Below are 23,388 nucleotides of genomic sequence, written 5' to 3'. Positions count from 1 at the left end.
TAATATTGCATTTGCCTTCCTCAGCACCGACTCTACCTGCAAGTTAACCTTTAGGGTGTTCTGCACGAGGATTTCCAAGTCCCTCTGCATCTCAGATTTTTTGGATTTTCTCCCCATTTAGAAAATAGTCTGCACAGTTATTTCTTCTACCAAAGTGCATGATCATGCATTTCCCAACATTGTATTTCATTTGCTACTTTCTTGCCCATTCTTCTAATCTGTCTAAGTCCTTCTGTAGCCTACCTGTTTCCTCAACACTACAGCCTCTCCACCAATCTTCGTATCATCTGGAAACTTGGTAACAAAGCCATCTATTCCATCATCTAAATCATTGATATGCAGCATAAAAAGAAGTGGTCTCAACACCAACCCCTGCAGAACACCACTAGTCATTGGCAGCCAACTAGAAAAGGATCCTTTTATTCCCACTCACTGCCCCCTACCAATCAGCCAATGCTGTAACCATGCCAATAGGTACACTTAATGTCAGAGAAATGTATAAAATATACATCTTGAAATTCTTATTCTTCGCAAACATCCACGAAAACAAAGTTCCCCAAAGAGTGAATGACAGTTAAATGTTAGAACCCCAAAGCCCCCCAGCTCCCCCTCCCACGCATAAGCAGCAGCAAAGCAACGCCCCCCCACCATCAAAAAAGCATCGACACCCCCTATTGAGCACTTAATTGTGCAAAGTGTCAATAAAGACACAGACTTGCAGTACCCCAAAGACTACTCATTCACCTGGTAATTTGGCATACCACAGGCTCCCTCTCTCCCTAATAAGGGAAAAAGAGGTGTCCCTGTTTCACAGTAACTTTCCTGTAATACCATGAGCTCTTAACTTGGTAAGCAGCCTCATGTGTGACACCCTGTCAAAGGTCTTCTGAAAGTCCAAATATATAACATCCACTGCATCCCCTTTATGTATCCTACTTATAATCTCCTCAAAGAATTCCAACAGATTTTTCAGGCAAGATTTTCCCTTAAGGAAACTGTGCTGACTTTGTCCTATCTTGTCTTGTGTCACCAAGTGCTCCAAAACCTCATCCTTAACAATTAACTCCAACATCTTCCCAACCACTGAGGTCAGGCTAACTGGCGTAATTTCCTTTCTACTGCCTTCCTCCTTTCTTAATGTGTGGAGTGACATCTGCAGTTTTCCAGTCCCCTGGCATCATGCCAGAGTCCAATGATTTTTGAAAGATCATTACAAATGCCTCCACAATTTCTACTGCTACCTGTTTCAGAACCCTAGGGTGCAGTTCATCTGGTCTGGGTACCTTTAGGTCTTTCAGCTTTTTAAGCACCTTCTCCCTTATAATACTGACTGCACTCCCTTCTCTTCCCTCACACCCTTCAACATCTGGTACACTGCTCGTGTCTTCACAATGAAGACTGATGCAAAGTACTCATTTAGTTCATCTGCCATCTCCTTGTTCCCTGTTATTATTTCTCTGGCCTTATTTCCTCGCAGTCCTATATCCACTCTCCTCTCTCTTTTAATTTTTACATACTTGGGAAAGCTTTTACGGTCCATTTTGATATTGTTTGCTTGCTTGCTTTCATATTTCATCTTTTCCCTCATAATGATTCTTTTAATTGCTCTCTGTAGGTTTTTAAAAGCTTCCCAATCCTCTATCTTCCCGCTAATTTTAGCTTTGATGTATGCCCTCTCTTTTGCTTTTACATTAGCTTCAACTTCCCTTGTCAGCCACAGTTGTACTATTTTGCCATTTGACTTTATTTTCTCCCAATCAAATTTCAAGTTGAACCCAATCACATCCTGATCACTGCCTCTTCTTTTACCACAAGCTCCCTAACCACCTCCAGTTCATTACATAACACCCAGTCCAGTATAGCTGATCCCCTAGGCTCAACAACAAACTGCTCTAAAAAGTCATTTCATAGGTATTCAACAAACTCTGTCTTGAGATCCATTACCAACCTGATTTTCCCAATCAACCTGCATGTTGAAATCTCCCATGACTATCATAACATTGCCCTTTTGACACACCTTTTCTATTTCCCATTGTAATGTGTGGTCTACATCCCAGCTACTATTGGGAGGCCTGTATTTAACTGCCATGAGGGTCCTTTTACCCTTGCAATTTCTTAACTCAACCCACAAGAATTCAATATATTCTGATCCTATGTCACATCTTTCTAATGACTTGATGCCATCTTTTACCGGCAGAGCCAAGCCATCCCCTCTGCCTACCTTCCTATCCCTCCAATACAAAGTATATCCTTGGACATTCAACACCCAACTATCCTTCAGCCCTGATTCAGTTATGGCCACAACATCATACATGACAACCTGTAATAGTGCAACAAGATCATCCACCTCATTTCTTATACTCCGTGCACTGAGATCTAACATTTTGAGTGCTGTATTTGCTTCCCTTTTTGATTCTGCATCCCCAATGCACTGATACTCACCCTGCTGCCTGCAGTTTTATCCTATCATTTGCCTGCTCTTCCTGACAGTCTGAATGCATGCTATCTTTGCTTTTTTACCATCTGCCCTATCCTGAGTCCCTTCAATCCACTTCCCAACCCCATGCCAAATTAGTTTAAACTCTATCCAACAGCTCCAACAAACCTGCCCAAAAGAATAATGGACCCCTTGGGCTCAGGTGCAACCCGTCTCTTTTGTACAGGTCATACCTCCCCCAGAAGAGATCCCAATAATCCCAGAACCTGAAGCTGTGCCCCCTGTACCAGCTTCTCAGCCATGCGTTTATATGCCAGGTCATCCTGTTTCTACCCTCACTGGTGCTGGCACAGGCAGGAATCCAGAAATTACTACCTACAAGGTACTGCTTCTCAGCTTTCTACATAGCTCTCTAAATTCTCTTTTCAGGACCCACAGAGAATCAATTCAGCATTGAACTGAAATCCAGATTTCAAAGAATCTGATTTAGTAGGAAGGGAAAATGTTATCTAGTCATTTTGTTCTAGGCGGCAGTCACACCCTTAAGTTAAGTACAGTGGATTTGGTTACTTCTCAGTCACAAGAAGGTGTGACAATGAATGAAACAGGCATGAGAATCCAGAATGTTGTGTTGAAGAAGACTTAGTACTCGCAGTTTTTCAATGGTTATAGCAACCTGTCTGGAGGATAACGTTTATAACACCATTACACGGAAAGCCATTCAAATTAGGGGATAAGAAAGAAGAAGGAAAGCTGTATTTGTAGGGACAGTGTGGTTAAGGAGTTGTCCGCATTGAGAGAGTGACACTTCAGGCAGTAATAGTTTTATTGGTGCCAGGATTAAGTAGGTTTCCTTGGAGCTGGAGAGAAACAGAGTAGGAGGGGAAGATCCAGTTATGGTGGTCCATGTGGCAACTTATCTAGGTCGTCACCGGAGCTACATGCAAATTAGCATAGAGTCAAAAAAATCTGAAGACCTAACTCGAAGATCAGTGTGAAAAAAAAAGGTTTCAATGCATAGGAACCGTTTCCAGTAGCTAGAAAGGAGCTGTATCATTGGCAAGATATTCACACTTTAATAAAAGGAGAGGTTTGTATGCTAATGAGAAGTATTCTTCCCTCAAAAGTTCTAATGTTCACAATGAGCTGAAATTTGACTGTGAAGGAAAGAAGACACTAGTGAGAGTAATCTGTAAACTCCTAACAATAATATCATGGGGTACTATAAATTGATCATGGAGACCAGTCTGCAAGGTGCTCCAATAATCCTGGATGACTTTAGTTTACATATACTGGAAAATTCAAATTGGTGAACATTGTCTTGAGGAACAGTTCATGGAGTGCACCTAGAATATTCTCTTTGGTTATCTTAGACTCAAGAGATACTGCAGATGCTGGAAATTGTGAGCAACACACTCAAAATGCTGGAGGGATTCTAACAAGTCAGGCAGTATGGAAAGGAATAAACAGTCACTGTTTTGGGCCAAGTCTCTTCACCAGGTCTGGAAAGGAAGGGGTTTTGGAATTTCTGAAAGACAAGATCCACTATCAGTTGGATCATCAAAGCTTGATCAAGAATAGTCACCATGGGAGGTCATGTCTGATAAATCTTTTGGTGTTTTTCAAAGAGGTAACTAAAGGCATAGATAAAAGTAGGGCAGTGGGTGTTGTCTTCATGGACTTTAGTAAGCCTTTTGACAAGGTCCTGCATGGTAGGCTGATCTGGAGTTTAAGTCACATGAGATTCGGAGAGTAGTAGTGAAGTGAATTCAGAATTAGCTTCATGATAAGAAGTTGAAGGGGATGGTTGAAGGCTGATTTTCTGACTAGAGGCCTGTGACTAGTGGGGTGTCCCAGAGATCAGTGCTGGGACCTCTGTTACTCATTATTTATGTAAATAATTTGGATATTAATATACATGACACAATTAACTAGTTTGCTGATGGTACTAAATAAGGGGGTCTTACTGACAGTGAAGCACATTACAATGAATTATAAAGATATCTTCATCAGTTAGGGAGATAGGCTGAGGAATGGCAAATGGATTTCAACTTAGATAAGACTGAAATGATGTACTTTGGACAGTTAAATCATGGTGGGTCCTGTACACTGAATGGCAGGGCACTGCTGAGTGCGGTAGAACAGAGGGATCTGGGAGTACAAGTACACATAGTGGTAAAGAAGACATTCAGCATGCTAGCCTCCATCAGTCAGGGCATCAAGATTAGGAGTAAGAACATTATACTGCCGTTATACAAGTTGCAGGTGTGGCCATACTGAAGTATTATGTACAGTTTTTGTCACCCTGATATAGGAAAGACAGTCAAGCTGGAGAGGGTACCTGGACTAGAGAGCCTGAGTTATATGGAGATGTTAGCAATGCTGAATTTTTATTCCCTTTAGTGCAGGAGGATGAGGAGTAACCTCAGAGAAGTTTCTAAAATGATGAGGGGTCTGGATAAAGTCATAGTATTTCCTCCAGAGTTGGGAAGTCCAAACCCAGAGTGCACAGATACAAGGTAAGTGGGGAGAGATTTAAAAGAGACCTGAGAGGTAACTTCTTTATACAGAGGGTAGTGAGTACCTGGAATGAGTTGCTACAGTGAGTGGTTGAGGTGGGTACAATTGCATAGTTTAAGAGGCATTTTGATAGGTATATAAAGGGAAGGGGCTTGGAGGGTTATTGGGCTGCGTACAGACAACTGGAACTAGCCGTGAAGATGTTGTGGTCAGCATGGACTAGTTGGGCACTTGTCTAATGGAGGACTGAAAGCATACATATCTGACAAAGATGGGGGTATTCTTTACCACTGTTTTGACAAAGAATATCAAGGTTATCTGTGGGATCATAACTAAAACTTGTCAAATATTTCTATAAAACCATAACTTGATCATGATGTTTGTGGATGGTTGATTTACACAAATTGACTGCATTGCAACAGTGACCCACTTACAATACCTGCAATACAGGAAAAAAAAGGTCCATCTGGTCCATGGCAGCTGCTGGGAGTGCAATCTCATTCCTCTTCTCATATTTTCCCATAATCTTACAATTTACTCTCTCTCATGTCCAACTCTTTGATTCTTTGGACACTTCCCTACATTACAAAGCAATTTACAAATTTAAGTAGCAATTAAAAGTCTAAACTTCAAAAGTACTTTATTGCCTGCAAAGTACTAAGGGCATTTTGAAAAGAATGTGAGGGGTATTATCTACATGCAAATCATTTGTTTGGAATAAGGAAGGTTAGCCAGAAGTGCACTCAAACTGATAGTTATTGGCAGCAGAACCAGGGACTGTGTTATGTGATGTTAGAATAATGAAAATAACATTTGTGGATATCTGGTCTGAAGGTGATCATGGAATACTGTACAATGTGGCACTAAGAAAGCAAATCAGATAGCTGCCATCGAGAAAGATAAAGTTGGAGCTTGTGAATATTATCTGAATGATGGTATTGAATGATGCTGTGAGGCACTACATAGATGAAAAATAGAAGGGAACCAAGGATAGATTTCCGCAATGTTCAAGAAATAATGTCATAAATGTGGAAAGAGACTCAACCATTTCAATGGTCTTCTGGCTGGCTTCCCATTCTGCAACTTCCATAAATATGAAGTTATCTGGAACTCTTACACAGATGATCCCATCCAGTACTGAAGTGCTATACTTCAGTGTCACCAATCTATCTGCCCCACAGCACCTGCAAGTCATTAAGCACAGTGGTGATTTAAAGAATCATTGAATTCCTTATTGAATTTACATCCTCACCAGTTGTGTTACCTGACCTTACAATACATTCTATTTTTATTTGAGCTTCTTGGTCCTTATTTGTAATCCTTTCATTTTCTCAGCTTTCCCAAATGAAGTTACCTCTTCAAGTTCCACAACTACATCCCTCTTAGTCATTGCCATACACCACACAAACACATCCTTTGACCCAAATAGTGTATGACAATTGTGTTGCCCAGCAAGCTAGTCCAATCTGCCTGCATTTGGCCCACTGCTCGCTAATCCTCTTCAATGCACGTGCTTACCTAGATGGTTTTTAAACATTGCTAAATATGCCCACCTCAACCACTGCCTGAGGCAGTTCATTCTAAATTTCTCATTTCTGATTTCAAACTTATTGTTTACAGCATCAAAACCTTTGTCTGACTCTGGTCTCTGTATGGTCATCTCTTCCTGGATAAATGAAATAGACAGTGTCTTCAGCTGCTTGTCTCAAATTCCCTTCCTAACTCCTCCATCTCTCACTCCTTTGATATACTGTATTTGTTGAAGCCAGGAAAAAGGAAGTGGGGCTTCTGAGCAGAACGGATGTGATTAAATATATTTATAGATTTACAACTGGTTGGTCTTCAAAAAGATAAATATGCAAAGTAATTCATTTGAATAACATATCTTAATCAAGTTACTCAATTAAATTGAAAGTTTTATTTAAACTCTTGCGCATAATATTATAAATCAATAATTTTTTTGCTGGTGGTAATAAAATGTAAGGCACTTTTTGGATGGTTTGTCATTTTCTATTAATCAAAACTCATCCAAGCAATGGAAAAATGTCATTTGCAACTGTTAAATACAATTCGACTCCAAATCCATTCTAATGTCACTTTTGACTACAATACAGCCTCTATATATTTTAATACATTTCACTTCCAATAGCATAGATCGCTATTTTGCGTACGTTAATTTTCGCTATTAAAAGGGCAAAATTGCCTACAAATCTGGAAAAAAATAAATTAGCTGATACATTCCATCCAAAGATTTTTGTCACACATTTTGTTAAATTGGTGGAAGCACAGAATGCATTCACTGCGCTATTTGGCTCACCATGTCCATCGTGCTTTATAATTACCTAGGGCAGAATGGAGGGCAATAGGAGGTCAGGGAGCTGTGGCAAAGCAGGTAGCGCTCTTAACTGTATAAAAAAAAGATGGACCGAATGTCCTATGAACATATTGCATCATTCTAATCGCCGAGAAGCGATAAACCACCTCTAACAGGTACAGAATCAGTGTTTCCCGTTGTTTTATGAGGATGGATGAATCCTCTTCAACGCCGCCACATACCCGGAATTGAGCGGATACAGTACTAATATCGTCTTCAACCCGCGTTCTTACGCTCCTTCGCCGCCATGTTGAAATGCCTCCCAGCGTCCACCAGAGCGGGTGGTGGGCGAGCGCGTGGGCAGTCGGCGGTTCTGCTGAGCACGCGCACTGCGCGGGAGCGAGCGACGGAGGTGTTGGTGGCAGTGGTGAGGGCGGTCGCGCGCGTTTAAGTGTGTGTGTCTGTGTGCCGCAGCTGCAGCTACTCATCAAGAAATCGCGGCCGGATTCTAAACTCTTCATGTTTTCATTAAGTGCTTGGAGAAAAAGGAGCACCGTTTGTTGACTGAAACCTGCAGTCCAAAGGAGCAGCGCGATTTCTCCCCTTAACTGAAGGAAAAGTAAGTGTGCGTTTTCGAAACAAGAGCTAAAAGGGTCTGATCTTTTTTTCTCTCTCTCCCTCCCTCCCTCACCCTAACGACGACAAGAAAAAAATCCCGCAGTTAGAAAAAGGTGGTTCAGTAACTGACGGCGGAGTGGCTAAGTTTGCAGCGCCTACATGGATGGGAAGGAAGAGTGGCGCCTAGTGTCGCCCGCTGTCCTTGTTCTCCCTGTTTGCCCCTTAGTAAAAGGGAGGAGAAATTGACTTTTACATTTTAAATCTTGCATGGAATGTAATACGGCCGACATACACGGACGGTTATACATTTGTTTTTCGTTTTTACTGTCGTGGCACACAGTTCATTTTGGTCTTGATAGTCGAAAGCAAAAATCACAATAAGTGTTTATGTAAAATGTTGCTGTTTCATTTTATTTGGCCCTTAGGTGGCTCTGTGTGCGTGACTAACATCGTATATTTTTTACTGCATTAACAAAAAAGCTTGCCATCACTGTAGCCTGTGTATTGAGTGCGTACCTTAATTCGTTCTATGTTGCAGAATATGCAGAGGAGATCTGCGGTTTTTCAGCTCCACAACCTGATTGATTCCCCCCCAACATTTTGAGACGAATAATTTTTGTCGAGCCTTGCCTAAAACGTTTATAAATTTTGGACAGAGCAGTTTCATTTCACTTATCTTAAAAAGTGATCCCCCACCCCGATATCCACTGCAATGTTTTCACACATCTGATTCAGTGCTTTTTTTTTGATTCTGCTTTCCAGTTAATGACTTGATGTTTGGTAACATTTATAGGACAGTTTTCATTTTTACAACGAGTTGTAAAACTGGTATCGTGCAGAATGAACGTACAACCTCATTAACATGTAGTCAAGATTGAGACCCAAGTGTCTCGCTGTGTTGCTTTCAATAAACAATTATGAATTGGAGTATTTACTACTACTGAATTGAGAAAACTCGCATTTGTCTTTAAATTTAACTTTTTAAAAAATTTTATTCTTGCAACTAGTTTAGAAATATTGCTACAATAAGCCTTAATGACTCCAGTCACGTGTATTAATTGTAAAATATAGCTTTCGTTTCAAGTTTGAACGCATGTAACAGTATTTTACCAGAAGTTGAATGAAGTGCATCGCTTTACTGCATTGCTTTGAAATGAAAATAAATGATTTGGGGAAACTTTAACTTATGAACTTTAACTTGGTCTCATCACCATACTGAGACCAAATTGATCCCACTGCAGACCACCATAGCATGAAAATATTATTTAATCCCCCCAAAAATTTCTCAGTTGAAAATGTAAATAATAAGGAAAACTGACAATTTCAAGAATTAGACTAAATTACTGTAAAATCACTGGTACCTGGAGGACACATTACTATGCAACTACATTTAAAAAGAAACAAAATATTGAATATTTGATTACTCAAGTCAAACCTGGCATCCAAATACTTTGAAATGAAGGGTAACATCTTCCCAGTAGAGTTTAATGGAAATATGAAGGAGTATTTATTATTGTCTTAATTTTTGTACTATGATGTGATGGGAGATTTTTTTAACTTTCCTAATATTGATTGGCGTCTCCTTAGCACAAGGGGTTTAGATGGGGTGGAGTTTGTTAGGTGTGTTCAGGAAGATTTTTTGACACAATATGCAGATAAGCCTACAAGAGGAGAGGTTGTACTTGATCTGGTGTTGGGAAATGAACCTGGTCAGGTGTCAGATCTCAGTGGGAGAGCATTTTGGAGTTAGAATTGTGATCACTATCTCCTTTACCAGAGCAATGGAGAGGGATAGGAACAGACAAATTAGGAAAGCATTTAATTGGAGTAAGGGGAAATATGAAGCTATCAGGCAAGAACTTGGAAGTATAAATTGGGAGCAGATGTTCTCAGGGAAATGTACTGCAAAAATGTGCAAATGTTTGGGGAATATTTGCATGAAGTTCTGCATAGGTATGTTCCATGAGGCAGGGAAAGGATGGTAGGGTTAAAGAATCATGATGTACAAAGTATGTAGAAAATCTAGTTGAAAAGAAAAGCTTATGAAAGGTTCAAGAAACTAGGTACTGTTAGAGCTCTAGAAAATTACAAGGTTGCTATGAAGAAGCTTAAAAATGGAATTAGGAGGGTTTGAAGGGACCATGAGAAGGGGCCTTGGTGAGCAGGATTAAGGCAAGTCCCCAAGGCATTCTATGAGTATATGAAGAGCAAGAAGATGAGCTGTGTGAGAATAAGACCAATTAGGTGTGATAGTCAAAACTTGTGCATGGAATCGGAGGAAGTAGCAAAGGTACTTAATGAATACTTCGCTTCAGTATTCACCAGGGAAAAAGACCTTGGCAATTGTGGGGATGACTTACAGTGGACTGAAACGCTTGAGCACAGAGACATTAAGAAAGAGGATGTGCTGGAGCTTTTGAAAAGCATTAATTTATGTAAGTCAATGGGGCAGGCTGAGATGTACGGCAGGCTACTGTGTGAAGGGGATTGCTGAGCCTCTTGCGATGATCTTTGTGTTATCAATAGGACGGGAGAAGTACCGGAGGTTTGGAAGGTTGCAAATGTTGACCTCTTGTTTAAGAAAGGGAGTGGAGATAACCCAGGAAATTATAGACCATTGAGTCTGACTTCAGTGGTGGGCAAGTTGTTGGAGAAGATTCCGAGAGGCAGTATTTATGAGCATTTGGAGAGACATAATCTGATCAGGGACAGTCAGCATAGCTTTGTTAAGAGCAGGTCATGCCTTATGAACCTGATTGAATTCTTTGAGGATGTAACAAAGCACCATTGATGAAGGTAGAGCAGGGTAGTGTATGTTGATTTCAGTAAGACATTTGATAAGGCTCCTTTAGAAAGTAAGGAGGTATGGGATCCAAGGAGACCTTGCTTTGTGGATCCAGAATTGACTTGCCCACAGAAGGCAAAGGGTGGTTGTAGATGGTTCGTATTCTACATGGAATTTGAAGACATTGTGTAATATAAATGGTAAGACTCTTGGCTGTGTGGCGGACCTCAAGATCTCTTGGATCTGTATCGATAGGACACTTAAAGCTGCTGCGCAGGTTGACAGTGTTGTTGAATTGACTTTATTTCTTACATCCTTCACATACATGAGGAGTAAAAATCTTTACGTTATGTCTCTGATCCGTCTAAACGTGCAATCATAGTAATTTATAATAAATTGAACAGTCAATGTAACTAACATAGCTTGAGTTAATCAGTCTGATGGCATAGTGGAAGAAACTGTCCTGGGGCCTGGCCTGGCTTTTATGCTGCGGTACTGTGTCCCAGATAGTAACAGCTGGGATAGATTGTGGTTGAGGTGACTCGGGTCCCCAGTGATCCTGTGGTGTTAAGAAGGTGTACGGTGTGTTGACATTCATCAACTGTGGGATTGAGTTCAAGAGCTGTGAGGTAATGTTACGGCTATATAAGACCTTGATCAGACCCTGCTTGGTGTGCTGTGTTCAGTTCTGGTCACCTCACTACAGGAAGGATGTGGCTACTATGGAGAGATCACAGAGGAGATTTAAAGGATGTTGCCTGGATTGGAGGGCATAGTTTATGAGAATAGGTTGAGTGTACTTGGCCTTTTCTCTTTGGAGCGACAGAGGATGAGATGTGATCTGATAGAGGTGTACCAGATGATTAGGGGCATTGATTGTGTGGATAGCAGGAGGCTTTTTCTCAGGGCTAAAATGGCTAACATGAAAGGACATAGTTTTAAGGTGCTTGGAAATAAGTACCGAGGGAATGTCAGGGGTAAGTGGTGGGTGCGTGGAATGCACTGCTGGCGACAGTGGTGGAGGTGGATACAATAGGGTCTTTTAAGGGCCTCTTGGATAGGTACATGGAGCTTAGAAAAATAGAGGGCTATGGGCTAGGGAATTTCTAGGCAGTCTCTAGAGTAGGTTACATGGTCGGCAGAAAATTGTGGGCCGAAGGGCCTGTAATGTGCTGTAAATTTCTATGTTGTATCCATTATGCTTAAACATCTGTGTCTATGCATCTTTGTACTTTTATATGACTGGATTAGATTATACTGCACTCTTCACTGGAAAAATAGATTGAAAGGAAAGGTTCATTGAAATACAAATATTTTGTATGTACTTTCTAGCATTTTATGTGTACAATCATTTAAGTATGTGATTACAGATCTGTGAATGCAACCTTTGTAGTATGGCTGAAATTTGTGGAGGAGACCAATGAATTTAATTTTTTTGAGACCAGGTATTGTACATAGTTCTTTGTATTAGTTGATTAGATTTTCTGATGCCCTTAATCTTTTTGATAATGTAGTTGTTAGTTTAAATGGAATTGGTACAATAATGTGTTTTAGGAAAAAATTGCCTATGATAGTCGTAGTCATACTTTATTGATCCCGGGGAAAATTGGTTATGGATATGCTGTATACTTGCAGTCCAAACTGAGATTTATTTTTGTTCTTAATCTAGTATTGAACCTGGTGGGATTTCTACTTGCATCTGACAGTTTCTTCATTTGTGCATCCTTTTACACAGAAATGATTCTAATAGGACAGCACTTGTTATTCATTCCCAGTTGTTAGCTGGTGGTAATCTACCTGAACTACTGACTTTTTGATCTGGTGGTGCTTTGCTTGATCATGAGCTTGGAATATTGTTAACTGAGACATGATCAAAGATCAAAGTGCATATGTCACCATATTGCAAACCTGAGATTTGTTTTCTTGTGGGCATACTCAATGAATCAATGATAGAATAATAACCATAACGTAATCAATGAAAGACCACTTGTTCGTTCAACAAGTGTGCAAAAGACAACAAACTGTGCAAATACAAAAAGAAGGAATTAATAGTAAACAAATTATCATTAAATATGGAACATGAGTTGAAGAGCCCCTGAAAGTGAGTCCATAGGTTCTGGAAGGAATTCAATGATGGGGCAAGTGAAGTTATCCCCTTTGGTTCAAGAAACTGATGGTTGAGGGGTTAATAATTGTGCTTGAACCTGGTGGCATGAGTCCTGAGGCTCCTATACCTTCATGATGGCAGCAGAAAGAGGAGAGAATGTCCTGATTGTGGGGATGGGGGGGGAGGTCCCTGATCATGGATGCTGCTTTCCTGTGACATTTCGTGTTGATGTACTCAGTGGTACACTACATATCTATGGAAGTCTGACAAAATTTTAGATGTCAGACTGAATCTTTGCAAACAGTTGGAGGTGTTGTGGATAGTGTGGAGGGCTGTCAGAGGTTACAGCAGGACATCAGTAGGATGCAAAACTGGGCTGAGAAGTGGCAGATGAAGTTCAAGTGGGAGGTGGTTCATTTTGGTAGGTCAAATATGATGGCAGAATATAGTATTAATGATAAGACTCTTGGTAGTGTGGAGAATCAGAGGGATCGTGGGGTCCGAGTCCATAGGACACTCAAAGCTGCTGCGCAGGTTGACTGTGTGGTTAAGAAGGCGTACGGTATGTTGGCCTTCATCAAACGTGGGATTGAGTTCAAGAGGATGGCGGCGTGATGCAGCGCGTGCGGCCGCTCCAAAATGATATCGTATTTGTAAGTAGGTACCGTGCACAATCCTGATTTGATGGAGTCAGATGTGAGAAGCACGGAGGAACATCTGGAGAAACTTCTGAAATGCGTGCTTCACTGCCGTTGCTGCTGTGCGATCGAGAATCTCCGGTGGGGAAGGCCCTAAATCCTTGGCTTTGCCTGTTGCCGGGGCCAGGGTCGAAGCGCCCGGCAGAGACGGTGCTCAGTGTCGGAGGGCTGGTCGGAGGCTCTAAGTTTTCAGACAGACTCAAGAGTCGGCTGTGGTGGGGTGCTTCCAGGGTGCTGCATCGGTAAGTTTGCAGCGCTGGAGGTTCATGGCAGGAAGAGAGTTTCTCTTCCTTCTACTGTCTGTGTGAGATGATGGGACTTTCGAGAGACTTTGAGATTTTTTTTATCGTGCCAATGGTCTGTTCTTTATCAAATTATGGTATTGCTTTGCACTGTTGTAACTATATGTTATAATTATGTGTTTTATGTCAGTTTTTTTAGTCTTGGTTTGTCTTGTGTTTCTGTGATATCATTCTGGAGGAATATTGTATCATTTACTAAATGGCAATAAAAGAGGACTGTGTGTCCTCATAATCAAAATCTGAGAGGTAATATTACAGTTATATAGGACCCTGGTCAGACCCCACCTTGGAGTACTGTGCTCAGTTCTGGTCACCTCACTACAGGAAAGATGTGGAAACTATAGAAAGGATGCAGAGGAGATTTACAAGGATGTTGCATGGATTGGGGTGCATGAGAATAGGTTGAGTGAACTCGGCCTTTTCTCCTTGGAGCGATGCAGGATAAGAGGTGACGTGATAGAGGTGTATAAAATGATGAGAGGCATTGATCGTGTGGATAGTCAGAGGCTTTCTCCCAGGGCTGAAATGGCTAACATGAGAGTGTACAGTTTTAAGGTGCTTGGAAGTAGGTACAGAGGAGATGTCAGGAGTAAGTTTTTAACCAAGAGAGTGGTGAGTGCGTGGAATGGGCTGCTGGCGATGGTGGTGGAGGAGGATACGATAGGGTGTTTTAAGAGACTTCTGGACAGGTACATGGAGCTTAGAAAAATAGAGGGCTATAGGTAACCCAAGGTAATTTCTAAAGTAAGTACACGTTCAGCACAGCATTGTGGGCTAAAGGGCCTGTATTGTGCTGTAGGTTTTCTATGTTTGTAAACTCCTAAAGAAGTAGAGGCTTTCTTTGTAATTGCCATTTGCATGTTGGAGCTTTTCTCTTTAACCGCTGCCTGTATGCAGTTAAATGAAGGACAGCTAAGTGATCTGATTTGCTGAAGTGCAGTTGGGGTTTGGAGTGGTATTCATTCCTTATTCGAGCATAACAGTGATCTAGAGTGTTGGGACCTCTGGTACTACATGTATTTGGGTAGGGTTTTCTTCAGGGTTGAAGTTCCCAACTATGATTTGAAGGATGTCGGGATGGACTGTTTTTTTGTTTGGAGATGGCATCATGCAGTATCTGAAGTGCTAGATTATAGTTGGCCGCTGGTGAACTGCATTCAAGAGGAGAACTCCGTGAATAAACAGAACAAATGGCATTTGACCGTTTGGTGTTCAAGGTCGGAGGAACCCGAGTTCGACAGAACTGCCACATTGGAGCAGCACTGTGAGTTTACCATGAAACACACCTCCACCTTTTGTCCAGTTGCCTCAAATTAAGGGAGTGAGAGAGAAAGGAACTAATTACTAGGCCATCATATCAGTCATTACCCAGGATTATTCTTTACTAGACTGTGCATGATTTTCTATTACATTACATTTTAAAGAGTGTTGTTTGCTTACAAAATACTTGATCACAAGCAGCTTTTGGTTGAACAAACAGCTTTGAAATGCTGAACAATTATAATATGGCCTTGTCTATCCTCTTTCTTTCTATGCTTTTTCTTATTTCAGGTTATTCAATATGTTCCTCATACCCATGTTTGCTTTTTTCAATTTGTCTTCTATTCTGCATGGCCATTGTTCTCTGTGAATGTGAAAACTGTATATGGCTTTATTCCCTATGCTTTCTAAATTTTGTTTATCAGCTGTAGATGTCAATGTTTCGTGTCCTAGTGCAACTGGCAAACACTTGCATTTGCTTTGCCCATAAAAATCACTAAATACAGGTTTCCCCCGCCATCCGAAGGTAGAATGTTCCTATGAAACGGTTTGTAAGCCGAAATGTTGTAAGGTGAAGAAGCAATTACCATTTATTTATATGGGAAAATTTTGTGAGCGTTCGCAGACCCAAAAATAACCTACCAAATTATGCCAAATAACACTTAAAATCTAAAATAACAGTAACATATAGTAAAAGCAGGAATGATATGATAAATACACAGCCTATATAAGGTAGAAATACCTTTCCACAATCATTACTGAACTGTTGTCTGTAGCGAAAATCTCACGCAAGCGTCGTCTGCAGAAAATCTCACGCAAGCGCTGTTGGCAAGAACACTCCCTCCAGTAACCTTTAAGCTATGAAGCTGCCAAGTCATACCAAATAACACGTAAGAATACACAGCCTATATAAAGTAGAAATAATGTATGTACAGTGTAGTATCACTTACCGGAATTGGTTCAGCTCCGAGCACACTGATGATGGTGTGTTAGACTGAGTCATCACAGGTTGGGTGGTGCAGTGGCCCCCACCCTCCGGGCCGCCGAGCGATACATTGCCGCGAAGCACGCAGGGGTCCAGCGGTAGCCGGGAGGTACACAGCACATCTTTAAGAAAAAAGCCGAAATAAACAAGCTAATTAATTAGGTGCCGCCGGACACGTAATTGTCGGCCCAGATCAGTGCCGATTTCCGATTGCGTTGTCTCTGATCTGGGCCGACAATTACGTGTCGGCGGCACCTAATCAATTAGCATGTTTATTTCGGCTTTTTTCTTAAAGATGTGCTGTGTGCATCCCGGCTACCGCTGCATTTTCTGCGAATCGGTATCTGTCCGTGTCCTGGGGGTTGGGGTGGTGGGACACTCGTGTGTCATCTCATTGTCCCTTTCCATTAGAGCAGGCAGCTCATCTTCCTCTATCTCTATCTCTATCTCTGCCTGCCTTGATGTCGAAGGTCGAGGTTCGTCATCTGCTGTGGCCAATGTGGAAGGCTTGCTTGACTGCTGAGCCTTGCGCATTTTTCTATCACACAGTTCTTTAATAAGGACTCAAACCATCCTGCAGATATCTCCTAAACCGACGTACCCTTACAAAATTAAAGTCGTACTTTATCATTACTCATTCAGCTTCGATTGTTATCCGTTTTTCTTCCAATTGCATCAGCTCTTCGTCTGTCAGTTCTTGGTGATGGGATGCCAAAACCTCTTCAACATCATGTTCGTCAGCTTCCACAAGCCAAACTCACGTTGTCCTTACTTCGTTCACCACGATCAAAACGCTTAATTATGTCTAGTTTTACCGTAAGTGTAACACCCTTACGAGCTCTTTCAGGCTTTTCCGATACCATAGAATTCAGCTTGCAAACGGCTGCTCACAGGCATGTGTTTAAGCAATGCCAGCGAGAATGCAGTTCTGAATCCGGGGGAGAGCGGCTGCGCGGGGCACGCTCTGCCTTTTATCGCGCGGTGAATTTTTTTTCGTAACAGTGAAATCACCTTCTGAAAGCGAAAACAGGGTACTGATGTAGGTCTTTCGTAACAGTGAGGTTTCGTAAAGCGAACGTTTGAAAAGCGGGGGACATCTGTAACTTCAAACAATTTGTTTTCTGACTGACATGCATTACTTCTGGTGAATTGACACAATTAACTTTTGAGCTCTTGAAGTCTTTTGGAATATACATATTCAAGAGAATTTTCTCTCTGAAAATCCAAAGAAAAATTCAGGTACTAGAATTCTGAAGTCAAAAAAAAAAAACTGGAAGTACTCTGGTTTGACAGCATCTGCAGAGAGGGAAACAAGAGTTAATGTAAATCATGGAGCATTACACAAATGTTGAGTGTTTATTCCCCTCCATGGATGCTGCCTGACCTGCAGAGTTCTGCCAGCATTTTTTGTGTGTTGCTCAAGATTTCCAGCATGTGCAGAATTTGTTGTACCTTGTATATCAATGACCTTTTGTCAGAAATTCCCAAAGATTCTTTCTTAATTTTCTGTTTTCTCTTTGGTCTAAATAATCCTGAAATGTTTCCAAAGAATAATAATGTTAGGTTTTTGAAGTAGAGTTATCGGACATGCTTGAGGGGCCTGTCATTATCAGCTTTCTCTCAAACTATGAGCATTATTTCCTTCATCACTGCTATGAATTGCATAATAAATTGTAGCAAGGGAATAAATCAATTTGAAAGCATTATTCATCCTCCTTCAGAAAAAGTGTTCTCTGTTTAATATTACAGGAGGTGTGCCATCACCGGAAAGCAAGTCAAAATGGTATCCTGGCACTTTGGCAATGTGGTGTCGGTAATGTGCTAGAATAGAGGGACAGAGAGATCATTCTGTGTGATCCATACTAATTCTATTTCTGCAGTTTTCACCAAGTGGATTGAATCTTTGAATCTGGATTGTCACCTGCAATCTTTATCAAACCTTGGGTGGTCTAAAGTAAGACCATAAGATATAGGAGCAGAATTAGGCTATTCGGCCCATCGAGTCTGCTCCACCATTCAATTGTGGCTGATCCAATTCTTCCAGTTATCCCCCACTCTCCTGCCTTCTCCGCATACCCTTTGATGCCCTGGCTAATCGAGAACCTGTGATGACATGGTTTACAGTGATGGGCCTCCAAAGATTATGTGTATATGCAGGCACCTTTTTGGGATTGTTATTAAAATGAGGTAAACAATTACAACTTTTAGCACCTAAAATTGCTAATTATAATCAAAGCACTAATCTTAAAAAATCTTCATATCTGCAGCCCTCTGATTCAACATAAGTTCAGTTACAGTGAATATGCAGGCAGTACTCTGAAATTGGCTTTGGCAGCACATGTAGTAAAGGTTTTGCACTTGCATTCAACTAGGCAAATGCCAGTGGTTCTGTTCAGAATTGCTAGCATTTGCTGACAAGATCTAGGCCATCTTTGTCCATCATTTTCAATGCTGTATTGGTATTGATCCTGTTAAGATGCGTTTCCTTCCCCAATTCTACATTCCTTGCTCTTCCTGTCACCAACATCCCCTCCAAAAAAAGCTGTGATCAAAAAGGTTTCAGTAATATTGCTGTAAGATTTTTTTATTTCTCCCCAAGGTATGCAGAAAAACCAACTTCATCCACCACTTAACTTTAATTTCTTAGTGGCCAATTGGTGGAAGATGGGCTGGATTGCGTGGGTGTGTTTGTGTGCAGACTGCTGAGGGCTTGTTTTTGCCGACAGCATTCTGCACCATCAGTCTACAGGACATCACTCGGGACTTGGGAGATATTGGATTTTTTTGTGTGTGACTATGTTTTCTGCAATCTTATGTGCTATATGTGCCTTGTGCTGTGTATGACTGTTGGCACTGTTTTGCACTTGGTGCTGCAGGAATGCTGTGTCATTGGCTGTATTCATGAGTATTTGTGTACGGTTGAATGATTATTAAACTTGTATTGAATTTAGTCCCAAAAGTGTGTACTGCACCATTAGTTAAGCGATTGTCCCTTTCTGATATTCCAACCATTTACACTGAATTGTTTGAAATAACAATATGAATTTCACCTTCAGCATTAATAACATAATTGTTGATTACAACATGAATATAACCGAAGGGTAAATTTGTATCCATTGTTTCAAAGATGCTTCTCTGGATTAAAATTTTCCTGAGCTGTCAACATCAAAACTTCAACTATAGATATGAAACTAAAACTCAAACCTTCCTTGTAATTTTCATTTTAGTTATGGAGAAAACAACATCCATCAAGGATTTCTAATATCCAGTCCTCCTCCCTCCTCCCTCCTCCCTCCTCCCTCCTCCCTCCTCCCTCCTCCCTCCTCCCTCCTCCCTCCTCCCTCCTCCCTCCTCCCTCCTCCCTCCTCCCTCCTCCCTCCTCCCTCCTCCCTCCTCCCTCCTCCCTCCTCCCTCCTCCCTCCTCCCTCCTCCCTCCTCCCTCCTCCCTCCTCCCTCCTCCCTCCTCCCTCCCCCATTTATTGCTTCTGAAGCATCTAAATCCTGGAATGCTGAACTGCCAGTACTGCCCTTCCACAGCCTGTATTAGATACAACATTGTAGTTCCATGTATAGGTCAGGCCTTGAGTCCCTCTGCCTTACCTGTAATACTCCTTGCATGGAAATAAATACATCTCAGCCCACTCTACTTTCTTACGCTGGTCCTGTCTGTCTTTCCTTTTGGTCTTATTTGTCCTAACTGACAGCTTCCCCTCAATCCCTCTCCATTGGGTAGTAGAAACAAAAGCCTAAAGGCGTGTACCACCAGCCTTAAGGGTGAATTCTGTCTTTCTTTTGAATGATTCCCTAGTATGATATGATGGACACTTAACCTCACCATCTATCTTGTGACCTTGCATCTTCCAGTCTACCTGCATATATCTTCTCTGTAATTGTTGCACTTGATTTTGCATTCTGTTGTTTATCTTGAGCTACTTCAATGCACTGTGCAATGCATTGATCTGCATGAACAGTATGCAAGATAAGCTTTTCACTGTATCTTAATACATGTGACTTGATTAAACCAATTTCATTCCAGAGGTTCTGCTTTTTACATAGTGCCTAACTCCCTTAATTTACTTTAGATGGTCTCATCTCTCTTCCTTCTTGTGTTGCTAGTCCCAATATGGACCATGACTGCTGGTTGCTCACTCTCCCCTTTCAGAATATCCTGTTCCCACTCAAGAACCTCCTTGACCCTACACGACTACAACTATCCTGTTGCCACCAAAAAAAAACTTGAAACTAAAAATTTAAATGGTAGAAGCAACATAGTTGTATCTTTTTGATGTTTTTGGAGGTTCCGTCCAAAATGTTTTTTTTGTTCTGCTAAATCTTTGCTTAGATCAAATTTTAAATTCACTCAGTAATGGTATTTATGGATCCCTGGGAAGAATACAGGTATTTCATAAATACAAGAGATGTATTGATTTCACTATTGAGCACATGACATGAAACATTGTTGTAGGAAGGTAACATCCATCTTCAGAGATCCTCACCACCCAAGCCATGCTTTTTTTCTCACTGTTACTATCAGGTAGAGGTACAAGGGCCTCAGGACTTGCACCACCAAGTTCAAGAACAGTTATTACCCCACAACCAATAGGCTCTTGAACAAAAGGGATATTTACACCCATTTGCCCATCCATTGAGTTGTTCCCATAACCAATTATCTCACTTTTTATCTTATTTCATGTTTTTGTTATGTATTGCCTTTTATTTGTATTGGCATTTGGGCAGATTGTTGTCTTCTGCACTCTGATCTTTCATTGATCTTGTAGATGCTGAGTATGCCTGCAGGAAAATGAATCTTAGGGTTGTTTATGATGGCGTACTTCTTAAAATTTTATTTTGACCTTTGATCTAGCAAGAACCTAGTGAAAACCAGGAGATAGTGTAAAAGAGAGGTGAGAGTGGATATTGGACAGCTGGAAAACCATGCTGGAGAGGTAATGGGGGCAATGAAATAGTGAGCGAACTGAATTAGTATTTTGCATCAGGGTTCACTGTGGAAGACACTAGCAGTATGATGGAAGTTCCATGTGTTGGGGGCTTGAAGTGTGTGAAGTTACCATGAATTGAACGAAGATTCTTGGAAGCTGAAAGATCTGAAGGTAGGTAAGTCATCTGGATCAGATGGTGTACATCCCAGAGTTCTGAAAGGGGTGGTTGAAGAGATTGTGGAAGCATTAGTAATGATCTTTCAAGAATCACTAGATTCTGGAATATTGGAAAATTGCAAATGTCACTTCATTCTTCACGAAGGGAGAGAAGCAGAAGAAGGGAAACTATGGGCCTGTTAGTCTGACCTCGGTGGTTGGGAAATTGTTGGAATTGATTATTAAGGATGAGGTCTCAGGGTACTTGGAGGCAAATGATAAAATAGTCTGTAGTCAGCATGGTTTCCTCAATGGAAAATCTTGCCTGACAAATCTGTTGGAATTCTTTGAAGAAGTAACAAGTGGGATAGGCAAAGGAGAATCAGTTGATGTGTATTTGGATTTTCAGAAGGCCTTTGACAAGGTGCTACACATGAGGCTGCTTAACAAGCTGCAAGCCCATGGTATTACAGGAAAGATTCTAGCGTGGCTAAAGCAATGGCAAATTGGTAGGAGGCAAAGAGTGGGATAAAGAGAGCCTTTTCTGGCTGGCTGCTGGTGGCTAGTGGTGTCCCAAGTGGGGTCTGTATTGGGATGGATTCTTTTTACGTTATGCGTCAAAGCCTGTGCCCCTCAGTTATGTGGAGTACTTCGCCATGTATTCAACCTGAGCCTGAGGCTCCGGAGGGTTCCTGTATTGTGGAAGACGTCCTGCCTTGTCCCTGTGCCGAAGACGCCGCGCCCCAGCGGCCTCAATGACTACAGACCGGTGGCATTGACCTCCCACATCATGAAGACCCTGGAGAGACTTGTTCTGGAGCTGCTCCGGCCTATGGTCAGGCCACACTTAGATCCCCTCCAGTTCGCCTACCAGCCCCGACTAGGAGTTGAGGATGCCATCATCTTCCTGCTGAACCATGTCTATGCCCACCGGGACAAGCCAGCGAGCACTGTGAGAGTCATGTTTTTTGACTTCTCCGGTGCATTCAACACCATCCGCCCTGCTGTGCTGGGGGAGAAGCTGACAGCAATGCAGGTGGATCATGGATTCTTGATTACCTGACTGGCAGACCACAGTACGTGTGCTTGCAACGCTGTGTGTCTGACAGAGTGATCAGCAGCACTGGGGCTCCACAGCGGACTATCTTGTCTCCCTTTCTCTTCACCATTTACACCTCGGACTTCAACTACTGCACAGAGTCTTGTCATCTTCAGAAGTTTTCGGATGACTCTGCCATAGTTGGATACATCAGCAAGGGAGATGAGGCTGAGTACAGGGCTACGGTAGGAAACTTTGTCACATGGTGTGAGCAGAATTATCTGCAGCTTAATGTGAAAAAGACTAAGGAGCTGGTGGTAGACCTGAGGAGAGCTAAGGTACCGGTGACCCCTGTTTCCATCCAGGGGGTCAGTGTGGACATAGTGGAGGATTACAAATACCTGGGGATACGAATTGACAATAAACTGAACTGGGTCAAAGAACACTGAGGCTGTCTACAAGAAGGGTCAGAGCCGTCTCTATTTCCTGAGGAGACTGAGGTCCTTTAACATCTGCCGGACAATGCTGAGGATGTTCTACGAGTCTGTGGTGGCCAGTGCGATCATGTTTGCTGTTGTGTGCTGGGGCAGCAGGCTGAGGGTGGCAGACACCAACAGAATCAACAAACTCTTTCATAAGGCCAGTGATGTTGTGGGGATGGAACTGGACTCTCTCACAGTGGTGTCTGAAAAGAGGATGCTGTCTAAGTTGCATGCCATCTTGGTCAATGTCTCCCATCCACTACATAATGTACTGGGTGGGCACAGGAGTACATTCAGCCAGAGACTCATTCCACCGAGATGCAGCACTGAGCGTCATAGGAAGTCATTCCTGCCTGTGGCCATCAAACTTTACAACTCCTCCCTTGGAGGGTCGGACACCCTGAGCCAATAGGCTGGTCCTGGACTTATTTCATAATTTACTGGCATAATTTACATATTACTATTTAACTATTTATGGTTCTATTACTATTTATTATTTATGGAGCAACTGTAACGAAAACCAATTTCCCCCAGGATTAATAAAGTATGGCTATGACTATTTGGAAGATGGAATTGATGGATTTGTTGCAAAGTTTGCATACAGTATGAAGATAGGTGGAGGGCAGGTAGTTTTGAGGAAGTAGAGAGACTACAGAGGGCAGACACATTAGGAGAATGGGCAGGGAAATGGCAGATAGAATACAGTGTTGGAAAGTGTATGATCATGCATTTTGGTAGAAGAAAT

At 41.8% G+C, this 23,388-nt stretch overlaps 1 protein-coding gene and 1 long non-coding RNA gene across 4 annotated transcripts in view; one reads left to right on the top strand and one right to left on the bottom strand.

Annotated features, from left to right (window-relative positions):
* The window catches only part of LOC140198368 (uncharacterized), a 46,687-nt gene extending 39,087 nt beyond the window's left edge, over positions 1 to 7,600 (bottom strand). Inside the window, exon 1 of the long non-coding RNA XR_011886164.1 lies at positions 7,514 to 7,600. This is a non-coding gene — a long non-coding RNA (uncharacterized lncRNA). The remainder of the gene's footprint in view (positions 1 to 7,513) is intronic.
* The window catches only part of LOC140198338 (focal adhesion kinase 1), a 569,537-nt gene that overhangs the window by 64,865 nt on the left and 481,284 nt on the right, over positions 1 to 23,388 (top strand). Inside the window, exon 1 of one of the 3 annotated variants that reach the window (XM_072259454.1) lies at positions 7,668 to 7,890. The exons of the other annotated variants lie outside the window; for them this stretch is intronic. The gene's annotated coding sequence lies outside the window, so the exon portion shown is untranslated. Of the gene's footprint in view, positions 1 to 7,667; positions 7,891 to 23,388 lie in introns of those variants that run through there. 3 annotated transcript variants of the gene reach the window in all.

The sequence above is a fragment of the Mobula birostris genome, chromosome 1, assembly GCF_030028105.1.
Source record: "Mobula birostris isolate sMobBir1 chromosome 1, sMobBir1.hap1, whole genome shotgun sequence".
NCBI lineage: Eukaryota > Metazoa > Chordata > Chondrichthyes > Myliobatiformes > Myliobatidae > Mobula > Mobula birostris.
The sequence above is the reverse complement of the archived record's forward strand: the minus strand, read 5'-3'. Positions and strand labels throughout refer to the sequence as shown.